We start from the raw sequence: 13,181 nt of genomic DNA, 5'->3' as shown, positions 1-13,181 counted from the left end.
CTGCCCCTTCCTGTGGGTCTTTTGTGGATGGAATACTGCCCCTTTCTATGAGTCTTCTGTGGGTAGAATTAGGCCCTTTTCAGTGGGTCTTCTGAGTGTGGACTACTGCCCCTTCTTTCTGTGGATCTCCTTTAGATTGAATACTGTTCCTTCTTTCTGTGGGTCTTCTGTGGGTTGATTTGTGCTCCTTCCTGTGCGTCTTCTGTGGGTAGAATTAGGCCCATTCATCTGGGTAATCTGTGGGTAGAATTAGGCCCATTTCAGTATCATTTTTAGAACAATTATGGACTCTGGATGAATAATGCCACATTTCTGTGGGTCTTCTGTGGGTAAAATACTGCCCCTTCTTTGGGTTGAATTGCGCCCCTTCCTGTGGGTCTTCTGTTTGTACTTGGAGGCATTGAAATTTGAACTACCTTTTCAAATTTGTCTCCTTTATTAATGCTTGGTTATCTAAGCTGTGGGCTTTCTGTTTGTGGAATACTGCCCCTTCCTGTGGGTCTTCTGTGGGTAGAATTGTGCCCCTTCCTGTGGGTTTTCTGTTTATACATGGAGGCATTGAAATTTGAACTACCTTTTCAAATTTGTTTCCTTTAATTGATGCTTGGTAATCCAAGCTGTGGGTCTTCTGTTTGTGGAATAGTACCCCTTTCCGTAGGTCTTCTGTGGGTGGAATTGTGCCTCTTCCTGTAGGTCTTCTCTGGGTAGAATTAGGTCCCTTTCAGTGGGTCTTCCTGTGGGTGGAATACTACCCCTTCCTGTGGGTCTCCTGTGGGTGGAATATTGCCAATTTCTTTGATTAGTATTGTACCCCTTTCTGTGGGCATTGAAATTTGAAAAACATTTTTATGTCTCCTTTAATTGATGCTTGGTAATCCAAGCTGTGGGTCTTCTGTGGGTGGAATAGTGCCCCTTTCTGTGAGTCTTCTGTGGGTGGAATACTGTCCCTTCCTGTGGGTCTTCTGTGGGTGGAATACTGCCCTTCCTGTGGGTCTTCTGTGGGTATAATTAGGCCCCTTTCAGTGGGTCTTCTGTGGGTGGAATACTCCCCCTTCTTGTGGGATTTCTATGGGTGGATTACTGCCCCTTTCTGTGAGTCTTCTGTGGGTGAAATAGTGCCCCTTTCTGTGGGTCTTCTGTGGGTTAAAAACTGCCGATTTCTGTGGGTCTTCTGTGGGTGGAATTGTGCTCCTTCCTGTGAGTCTTCTGTGGGTGGAATTTTGCCCCTTCATGTGGGTCTTCTGTGGGTAGAATTAGGCCCCTTTCAGTGGGCTATCCTTGGGTGGAATACTGCCCCTTCCTGTGGGTTTTCTGTGGATGGCATAGAGCCCCTTCCTGTGGGTCTTCTGTGTATACTTGGAGAAATTAAAATGTGAACTACCTTTTTAAGTTCATGTTTTCTTAAACTGATGCTTGGTTATCCAAGCTGTGGGTCATCTGTGGGTGGAATAGTGTCCCCTTCTGTAGGTCTTCTGTGGGTGGAATGGTGCCCCTTACTGTAGGTCTTCTGTGGGTGGAATAGTGCCCCTTCCTGTTGGTTTTCTGTTGGCAGAATTAGGCCCCTTTCAGTGGGTCTTCTGTGGGTAGATTACTGCATCTTCCTGTGGGTCTTCTGTGGATGGAATAATACCCCTTTCTGGGGGTCTTCTGTGGGCTAAATACTGCCCTTCTCTTTGGGTTATCTGTAGGTGGAATTGTGCCACTTCTTGTGGGTCTTCTGTGGGTAGAATTAGGCCCCTTTCAGATGGTCTTCTGTGGGAGGAGTAATGCCCCTTCCTGTGGGTCTTTTGTGGGTGGAATACTGCCCCTTTCTGTGGGTCTTCTGTGGGTAGAATTCTACCCCTTTCTGTGGGACTTATGTGGGTACAATTCGGCTCCTTTCAGTGGATATTCTGTGAGTGAAATACTGCCCCTTCCTTTGAGTCTTCTGTGAGTGGAATACTGCCCCTTTCTCTGGGTCATCTGTGGGTGAAATTGTGCCCCTTCTTGTAGGTCTTCTGTGGGTAGAATTAGGCCCCTTTCAGTGGATCTTCTGTAGGTAGAATTAGGCCCCTTTATGTGGGTCCTCTGTGGGTAGAATTAGGCCTCTTTCAGTGGGTCTTCTCTGGGTGGAATACTGCCCCTTTCTGTGGGTCTTCTGTGGGTGGAATACTGCCCCTTTCTGTGAGTCTTCTGTGGGTGGAATACTGATTCTTCCTGTGGGTCTTCTGTGGGTAGAATTAGGCCCCTTTCTGTGGGTCCTCTGTGAGTGGAATACTGCCCCTTCATGTGGGTTTTCTGTGGGTGGAATACTGCCCCCTTCTGTGGGTCTTCTGTGGGTTGAATACTGCCCCATCCTGTGGGTCTTCTGTGGGTAGAATTAGGCCCCTTTCTGTGGATCTTCTGTGGGTAGAATTAGGCCTCTTTCAATGGGTCTTCTTTGGATGGGTGGAATACTGCCCCTTGCTGTGGGTCTTCTTTGGATGGCATATTGCCCTTTCCTTTCCTTATCTTTCCTGGGTCTTCTGTGTTTACTTGGAGGCATTGAAATTTGAACTACCTTTTTAAATTTGTTTTCTTAAATTGATGCTTGGTAATCCAAGCTGTGGGTCATCTGTTATCATTAACAGCTCTCCAGTTTCTGTCTAGGCCACAGGCTTGTACCAGGTTGATGTGCACACAGGAGTAGCCATAGGAGTAGCCACAGGAGTAGCCATAGGAGTAGCCACAGGACTAGCCACATGCACACCTTGGTCCCCTAGCAGCAAAGAGGAATTTGCTCAGTATTCATCCTGGGAAAAAAACAGCTCTCTCTACTCCTTATACCCAGCTTGCATTGGGAATTATAGTCCATTAACTGTCATAGTAGAGCTTCCTTCCCAAACTACATTTCCTATGGCTCAGTGCTGACAGCATTGAAGTCTCTTGAGCTTCTGCTTGTCAACTCCTCCTAGTGGGTGAGGTAGTGTTACCCATTCAGTCTGATGTCCAGTGGAGATACAGCAAGCACTGCCCATTCCTAATCCTCATTTTATATATTAGACAATGTTCATGACGGGTAGCCACATAAATTGCTTTTATAATACAGTGTACCTTGGACATCAGTCATATATGATTGTAAAGTAATTGCTACAGATTTCTGTGTTTTTTTTTTCCATTTTCTTATAAATTGCACCTTCATGTGATACACAGGTCATTTTTTTTTAATAATATATATATATTTTTATTATACCTGTTCTAAAAGATTTTGTATTAATACATTGATTTTTTTGTAAGTAGTTTGTAAAACTCCTCCTGTGAATGAGGTCTCTTTGGAATCATTTAAAACTCATATGAGCTTCATTTGTCTCAAAGAAGAAACTGAGTCAGTGATTTTTTTTTTCTACATCTGGACCTAAATTCCCAGAAGAATCAAGCTAAAAGCATTCTAGCAGCATAATATCAGAAAGAATATTTCATGGCTAGACTGCTATGCATTATTTATTGCCATGAGTTATTGATTAATTGTTAGCTTTTCCATGCTGTGTAGTACAGTAGAATCCACAGGTAAGATGAAAATTAGAGGAGCGCAGTTCAGTGGAGAATGTCTTCAAAACAGATTTTTATAGTGAAATTTACAAAGGAGCTTCTTCACGCACATAATGCTATGTATTCCCAATAGAATCTACTTTTTAATTATTCTCGTTTCTGTACAAGGTTCCTATCTCTGTCACTTTATTGAAAAAAGACAAAATATTTTACAATGTTTTAGTTGTTTTACATCATAATGTCATTTATGTTACCAAAACAAAATAAAAAATAAAATTCAGAATAAGGTATGGCACTGTGATGCTACATGTAAACCTCATCGGTGTTTACAAAATCAGATAAACCAATGAGCTATTCGATTCGTCAGGTTCAAAGTTGTACTTAAAGCAGAGCTAAACCCATTGATTTAACAGTTTAAGAAATCAGTTACACATGCACACGCAGTAAAGATAACACTCACGTTGGTTGTGCTCTCAACCAACACTGTTAAACCATTAAATGGCTGATGTCCTAACTGATCACATGTACAGCATCATGACAGGTTGAAGATCAAACAGAGTCCAAGATGGCAGCCTACATGGCTGAAAATGATAGGGGGGTTTAGTTACACTTTTTGTGCCTTGAATTTAATCAGCACTTAAAAAAAAAAAAATGTAATATATTTTAGCTTACCGGTCCTTAGATATAGTCTCTGCATTTGTTTACTTGCTGGTGGAAAATTAAATAGTTTACAGTTATGTAAGAAAAACTTCACTCATCTTTACAAAAAGAAAAAAAACTTAAAAGTTGCAATTACTGTACCGGCTGACTTTAAATAAAGACATACTTACCAGTCCATAAGATCCAGTGCAGTCTTTCTAGCATCTGAAGTCCTCTCAGCTTATTAGGTTTCCATGCCACCATCTTGGATTAAATTCTCGGATGTCACTTACTGTCCCCCTTCTGCACGTGAGCAAGATTTGCCAGCTAGGGTGGATTGGTCCTGAAACCATCTGAGATGCAGACTATGAGGGTGGTAGTAGGTGTGGTTGCACCTAGCACAACATCATTCTTGCCTAGGTGAGGAATAAGGAAGTGGGAGCAAGTTCCTGTTGAAAAAGGTGTGCATCATAGGTGTATCATCCATGGGTGCAAAGTGTGCAGTGCACATGGGCCCCGAGGGGGATGGGGCCCACTGTGCTTTTACACCATCTACACCCATGGATGAGACACACCTGAGGCTGCAGTGCATACCTGTCACAGGATCTTTGTGCCTGTTCGATCAAGCTGGGGGTGGGTACTGCTTATCTGGGGGGGGGGGGGGAGGTGCGAGGCACTGATGTCATCCCTTGAAACCCGGGGGGCGAAAGACATGCTTTTTACTTGAAAATGTGGTGTCAGAGGCAAATTTACCCAGGACCCAAAGTGCAAAGTTTAACCGCTTCCGGACCGCCCGCAGCAGTTATACTCCTGTGCAAACCGACTTAGGTATACGTCGGTGGCATGCCTTTAGCTAGGCGGCGAGCGCGTGCCGCCGGCGGAGAGCTCCCGCCCCACTCATCAGCGGGGATTCTGATGCATGGGGCAGGCAGCTCTGATTGCCACCTGACACCCACGATCGCTCCCTGCTGATAGAGAAGGATGGGCAGCTGGTGTAAACACAGCTGACCGTTCTTCTCTCTGCAATGATCGCAGAGCTCCTGTGATCCTTCTATATAGGAACACAGGTCTCTGTGATCATTTCACAAGCCACGCCCCCATACAGTTAGAAACACAACCCTAGGTACACATTTAACCCCTTGATCACTTACTGTGTTAACCCCTTCCCTGCCAGTGTCATTATTACAGTAACAGTGCATATGTTTAGCACTGATTACTGTAGTAATGTCACTGGTCCCCCCAAAAGTGTCAAAAAGGTCAGTTTGGGGTCCAATCTGTCCGCCACAATGTCGCAGTCCCGCAAAAAATCACGGATCGCCGCCATTACTAGTAAAAAAAACAATAAAAATGACATAAATCTTTCCCGTAGTTTGTAGACGCGATACTTTTTGTGTAAACCAATCAAAATACGCTTATTGCAATTTTTTTTACCAAAAAAATGTAACAGAAAACAAATTGGCCAAAAATGTTAAAAAATTTCGAATTTAATTTTTTTTTTTTTTTTGGGAATGTTATATATCAGAATGTGAAAAATATTGTTTTTTTTTTTTTTTTTCATTATTGTTGATATTTTTTTGTTTATAGCGCAAAAAATAAAAATCGCACAGGTGATCAAATACCACCAAAATAAAGCTCTATTTGTGGGAAAAAAAGGACATAAATTTTATTTGGGTACAGTGTCGCACAACCACGCAATTTTCTGTTAAAATTACGCAGTGCCGAATCGCAAAATATGGCCTGGCAAATCCTTCCGGTCCAGAAGCGGTTAAGGAATTACATGATCTTCCCCAATGTACCCCACAAGGATGATGCACTTTGCTGCAGAACGGCTCCAAGGTTGTGACTGTGAGTACAGTATCTCACAAAAGTGAGTACACCCCTCACATTTTTGTAAATATTTTATTATACCTTTTAATGTGACAACACTAAAGAAGTGACACTTTTCTACAATGTAAAGTAGTGAGTGTACAGCTTGTATAACAGTGTAAATATGCTGTACCCTCAAAATAACTCAACACACAGCCATTAATGTCAAAACCGCTGGCAACAAAAGTGAGTACATCCCTAAGTGACAATGTCCACATTGGGCCCAATTAGCCATTTTCCCTCCCCGGTGTCATGTGACTCATTAGTGTTACAAAGTCTCAGGTGTGAATGGGGAGCAGGTGTGTTAAATTTGGTGTTATCGCTCTCACTCTCTCATACTTTGTAATTGTTGCTCTACATAAAAATGGCCTAGGCTATAGGAAGATTGCCAAGACCCTGAAACTGAGCTGCAGCATGGTGGCCAAGACCACACAGTGGTTTAACAGGACAGGTTCCACTCAGAACAGGCCTCGCCATGGTTGACCAAAGAAGTTGAGTGCATGTGCTCACTGCTCAGCATCATATCCAGAGATTGTCTTTGGGAACTAGACGTATGAGTGCTGCCAGCATTGCTTCAGAGGTTGAAGGGGTGGGGGGGGGGGGTCAGCCTGTCATTGCTCAGACCATACGCCACACACTGCATCAAATCGGTCTGCATGGCTGTTGTCCAAGAAGGAAGCCTCCTCTAAAGATGATGCACAAGAAAGCCCACAAACAGTTTTGCTGAAGACAAGCAGACTAAGGGCATATATTAATGGAACCATGTCCTGTGGTCTGATGAGACCAAGATAAACTTATTTTGTTCAGATGGTGTCAAGCGTGTGTGGCGGCAAGCAGGTGAGGAGTACAAAGACAAGTGTGTCTTGCATACAGTCAAGCATGGTGGTGGGAGTGTCATGGTCTGGGGCTGCATGAGTGCTGCCTGCACTGTTGAGCCACAGTTCAATGAGGGAACCATGAAGGCCAACATGTACTGTGACATACTGAAGCAGAGCATGATCCCTTCCTTTCGGAGACTGGGTCGCAGGGCAGAATTCCAACATGATAACGACCCCAAACTCACCTCCAACACAACCACTGCCTTGCTAAAGAAGCTGAGGGTAAAGGTGATGGACTGGCCAAGCATTTCTCCAGACCTAATCCCTATTGAGCATATATAGGGCATCCTCAAACGGAAGGTAGAGGAGCTCAAGGTCTCTAACCTCCACCTGCACCGTGATGTCGTCATGCAGGAGTGGAAGAGGCCTCCAGTGGCAACCTGTGAAGCTCTGGTGAACTCCATGCCCAAGAGGATTAAGGCAGACCTGTAAAATAATAGTGGCCACACAAAATATTGACACTTTGGGCCAAATTTGGACATTTTAACTTAGGTGTGTAATCACTTTTGTTGCCAGCAGCTTAGACATTAATGGGTGTGTGTTAAGTTATTTTGAGGGGACAGCAAATGTACACTGTTATACAAGCTGTACACTCACTACATTACATTGTAGCAAAGTGTCATTTCTTCAGTGTTGTCACATGAAAAGATATAATAAAATATTTACATAAATATAAGAGCATGTTTGTGGAGGATCCCCTAGGGGTGGGACTTTATAGGTCACTCAGAAAAAATTATAATTGAAAATATAAATATTTTGAATATAATAAAGGTTTTATTGATAATCAAGAATAATGAAAATGTATATAAAAAAAAACACATACAAAATATGTTCAAGAGTACAGTAAAATTTGGCAAAACTGGTGTTTTTAAAAAAAGTGTGCATATACACTCAACCGACTATTCCATGTATGATCCAACGTTTCGAGGTGGAAACCTCTTCTTCAGGGATTGTACTGGAAATAGTTATTTCTGCAAGTATTGGAAAAAGCAAATGTGTCATAACAGACAGCTGACAGTTTACAAAATACAGCAGAGAAATATAAATATATCATATTTTGTGTACATACATATAGTCATTGTGCCATATAAGACAATTACAAATAATGCATGGTGAACTTACATGGTTGGTGGAAATATGAGCACCAATGAATTGTTTTGCCATCGGATAAAAACAAGGATTTTTTGACAGCACCCACAGGAACTGGTAGTTTTGTAGGGAAGGTTTAATACAAGTATGAAGTCAAGATGGTGCCAATGGACATGCAACAGATGGAATGTGCAACCTGGGGACCAAGTGTCACAACTGGAGTCCACTTGTAGCCTGATCAGACGGGCAGGGGCCAATCACATTGTGCTGCAAAAGGTAAATGAAAATGGATATATGTCAACAGGAAATTGTTCTGTATACATGTCATGCATGTGCATGCAGCAGAACAAATGAGTAAGAAGAGGGGGATGTAGCCAAAGCAAAGGCTTAAAATATATCTTAGAGAGTTATCCCAATCTTAGCTTTGTAAATTGTAATTGCTTGTTCTTAAGGGAGATTGTCTCTGTGCATTTGGGACCTAACTGAGCGCTGACTGCTACATCAAGAAGCCGGTGATCAGTAGGTTTTCTTCCCATAATGGGCATAAATTGTTAAGCATTAGAGGAACGAATAAAAGAATCGATCAAATAGTACCAAAATAGTATTAGGATAATATATAAAGCAAAAGGGTATTGAGAACAAAAGGTGATGTTTACTAACCTTGGACTAGTACTTATTCGGCAAACCTTCTCCCAGCAATGGATGTGCAGAATGATCCATCATGGGAGTGGTGCCTAAATAGGAAGTGTGTTGGGTGAAAGCAATCACTGTGATTGCGTCTCAGCCCCCTGACAGCTGTGGGCTCCCTGGGCGGCGCTAGCCAGACCCGCCCTCAGCACACCTCCGACGTGCACAGGATGTGCGTCATCAAAGGGGGCGGGAGCGTGGCCGGCAGGGCGTCTCCCACCAGCACGGGATGTGACGCCATCACTGCGTGATGACGCAGATGGCGGCGTACTCCGGAAGCTAGGAGGATACCACATAGATGTCAGCAGTGGAGGATCTAACCGCCGGAAGTAGCGGGACCGTAGAAAAGGTCCCGAACCCCGTGCTGGGTTGGACAATAAGTTCCCAGGATGCACAAAAAGGAGTCGCAAGAGCCTGCAAATAGATTGAAAAAGGAATTGTATAAAAATACAAAGGTTGCAAAAAACGGACAAAAGAGCACATTGACTCTGTCCACAATGGGGCTTAATGGTTATATAGCGGTGATAATATTTATCAGCAGCCATATCAATATCTAAAAAATCAATATAGAAACAATATATGATAATGAACAAATCATTTGCAAGGCACTTTGCTTGAAAGAGAGGAGCATTCAATATGCGAAAATTCAAAGTGACTGTTTGTTTATATTTTTGAGAAAAAAAGGGGGCTTGTTTAAACAGCCAAATGTATCCACTGTGGGTGGTATCAATCCCTGTTTTTTTACATGTTTTTACACAAAAATAAATGCATGGACATCGAAAACATTAGGGGCATAAGGTGAAAACAGAAGGTCAATGTTAAGTAGGTAGACGAATGAAGAATGAATTTGGATGATGATGATAACATGGTCCGGAATGACATCCTGCACCTGAAATATTCGAGGGTAGATAGGGTAATCACTTTTCCATGCCTCCAGATACAAAACCCTCCAAGAAAGGCCTAAATGAAATTAAATCATTGAGGCCGGGAGGTTCCGTTGCTTTTAGGAGGTGGATCCATCTCAGTTCCAGTTGGAGGAGGCGCTGGTTCCAGTCGCCTCCCCTGGGACTGGGATGGATCCGATCCAAAGCCAAAAATTTAATTTTAGGAAATTTGCCGCCATGTACTGTAGATACATGGCGACCCAAAGGTAACTCAGGGTCACATTTGCGCATTCTCCTTATATGTTTGTACATTCGTCTCCACAGCTCTAATTTCGTCTTGCCCACATAAAAACATTTACATTCACAGAGTAGGAGATAGACAATTCCGATAGAGCCGGGGCCCGTCTGTATGTAATTTGAGGTCTCTGGGGGAGATGTGGACTTAGAGCCGGGTCTAGGGCTAGGATGTGCCAATATTTGGTGACTATATTACGTAGATCCTGGTGTTGTTGAGAATAACCTGTAATTATTCTCAACGTGTTGTCATTTTTTCGTACCTTGGGGACAAGCAGTGACTCCCTATCACTGGCTAATGCTTTCCTATAGGCTGACTTAAGCAACTTGTGGGAGTAACCTCTTGCCAGTAGTCTGCCTCTCAGGCCAATAGCCGCTGTTTTGAAAGTGTCTAAGTCGGTACATGGAAGATACAAGGCATGGAAAAGTGATTACCCTATCTACCCTCGAATATTTCAGGTGCAGGATGTCATTCCGGACCATGTTATCATCATCATCCAAATTCATTCTTCATTCGTCTACCTACTTAACTTTGACCTTCTGTTTTCACCTTATGCCCCTAATGTTTTCGATGTCCATGCATTTATTTTTGTGTAAAAACATGTAAAAAAACAGGGATTGATACCACCCACAGTGGATACATTTGGCTGTTTAAACAAGCCCCCTTTTTTTCTCAAAAATATAAACAAACAGTCACTTTGAATTTTCGCATATTGAATGCTCCTCTCTTTCAAGCAAAGTGCCTTGCAAATGATTTGTTCATTATCATATATTGTTTCTATATTGATTTTTTAGATATTGATATGGCTGCTGATAAATATTATCACCGCTATATAACCATTAAGCCCCATTGTGGACAGAGTCAATGTGCTCTTTTGTCCGTTTTTTGCAACCTTTGTATTTTTATACAATCCCTTTTTCAATCTATTTGCAGGCACTTGCGACTCCTTTTTGTGCATCCTGGGAACTTATTGTCCAACCCAGCACGGGGTTCGGGACCTTTTCTACGGTCCCGCTACTTCCGGCGGTTAGGTCCTCCACTGCTGACATCTATAGTTACATAGTTACATAGTTACATAGTTAGTGAGGCTGAAAAAAGACACAAGTCCATCCAGTTCAACCTATGATGTGCGCGTGCGTTTGCTTTCAACCGTACATTGTATACCCCTGTATGTTGTGGTCTTTAAGGTGTCCATCCAATAGTTTTTTGAAACTATCAAGGCTCCCCGCTGATACGACTGCTTGCGGAAGAGAATTCCACATCCTTACCGCTCTTACAGTGAAGAACCCCTTACGCACTTTAAGGTTAAACCGCCTTTCCTCAAGTTTTAGTGAGTGGCCACGTGTCTTATTGTATTCCCTTACTCTGAATAGTTTGTTCCTTATGCTAGGGTCGCCAGTACAGTATTTGTACATTGATATCATATCCCCCCTCAATCGTCTCTTCTCCAGAGAGAATAAGTTCAGTGCTTGTAGTCTTTCCTCATAGCTGATGTCCTCCATTCCCCTAATTATTTTTGTTGCCCTTCTCTGGACTTTCTCCAGTTCCAGAACATCCTTCCTGAGGACCGGTGCCCAGAACTGGACAGCATACTCCAGATGTGGCCGGACCAGAGTTTTGTAGAGTGGAAGAATAATCTCTTTATTTCTGGAGTGAATCCCCTTTTTTATACAACCCAGTATTCTGTTGGCTTTGCTTGCAGCGGCTTGGCATTGCATGCCACTTCCAAGCCTGTTGTCTACCAGTACCCCCAGGTCCCTTTCCATCCTAGACTCACCCAGAGGTTCCCCCCCTAGTGAGTAGCTTGCTTTCTGGTTACTGGCCCCCAAGTGCATTACTTTACATTTTTCTACATTAAATCTCATCTGCCATGTAGTTGCCCACCCCGTTATTTTGTTCAGGTCTGCTTGCAAGATTTCCACATCCTGCATAGAAGATATTGGCATGCCTAATTTAGTATCATCTGCAAATACTGAGATTGTACTAGATATCCCCTCCTCTAGATCATTTATGAATAAATTAAACAGGATTGGTCCCAGGACAGAACCCTGGGGGACCCCACTTTCCACACCCGCCCAATCAGAGTACTCCCCATTAATCACCACCCTCTGGACTCTCTCCTGGAGCCAGTTCTCTATCCAGGTACTCACCTTATGATCCATACCTACCTTCCTTAGTTTGTACAGTAAGCGTTTGTGAGGAACGGTGTCAAAGGCCTTTGCAAAGTCCAGATACACCACATCCACAGGCTTACCTTTATCTAAGTGGCAGCTCACTTCATCGTAGAAGGTTAATAGATTGGTTTGGCATGAACGATTTTTCATGAATCCATGCTGATTACTACTTATAATACTGTTTTCATTACTAAAGTCTTGTATGTGGTCCCTTATCATCCCCTCCAAAATTTTGCAGACTATGTGGTATCCTCCTAGCTTCCGGAGTACGCCACCATCTGCGTCATCACGCAGTGACGGCGTCACATCCCGTGCTGGTGGGAGACGCCCTGCCGGCCACGCTCCCGCCCCCTTTGATGACGCACGTCCTGTGCACGTCGGGGGTGTGCTGAGGGCGGGTCTGGCTAGCGCCGCCCAGGGAGCCCACAGCTGTCAGGGGGCTGAGACGCAATCACAGTGATTGCTTTCACCCAACACACTTCCTATTTAGGCACCACTCCCAGCATGGATCATTCTGCACATCCATTGCTGGGAGAAGGTTTGCCGAATAAGTACTAGTCCAAGGTTAGTATACATCACCTTTTGTTCTCAATAACTTTTTGCTTTATATATTATCCTAATACTATTTTGGTACTATTCGATCGATTCTTTTATTCGTTCCTCTAATTCTTAACAATTTATGCCCATTATGGGAAGAAAACCTACTGATCACCGGCTTCTTGATGTAGCAGTCAGCGCTCAGTTAGGTCCCAAATGCACAGAGACAATCTCCCTTAAGAACAAGCAATTACAATTTACAAAGCTAAGATTGGGATAACTCTCTAAGATATATTTTAAGCCTTTGCTTTGGCTACATCCCCCTCTTCTTACTCATTTGTTCTGCTGCATGCACATGCATGACATGTATACAGAACAATTGCCTGTTGACATATATCCATTTTCATTTACCTTTTGCAGCACAATGTGATTGGCCCCTGCCCGTCTGATCAGGCTACAATTGGACTCCAGTTGTGACACTTGGTCCCCAGGTTGCACATTCCATCTGTTGCATGTCCATTGGCACCATCTTGACTTCATACTTGTATTAAACCTTCCCTACAAAACTACCAGTTCCTGTGGGTGCTGTCAAAAAATCCTTGTTTTTATCCGATGGCAAAACAAT

The sequence above is a fragment of the Pelophylax lessonae genome, assembly GCF_965119305.1.
Source record: "Pelophylax lessonae genome assembly, chromosome: 11".
In the NCBI taxonomy this organism is placed as follows: Eukaryota; Metazoa; Chordata; class Amphibia; order Anura; family Ranidae; genus Pelophylax; species Pelophylax lessonae.
This window is presented reverse-complemented; position numbering follows the sequence as displayed.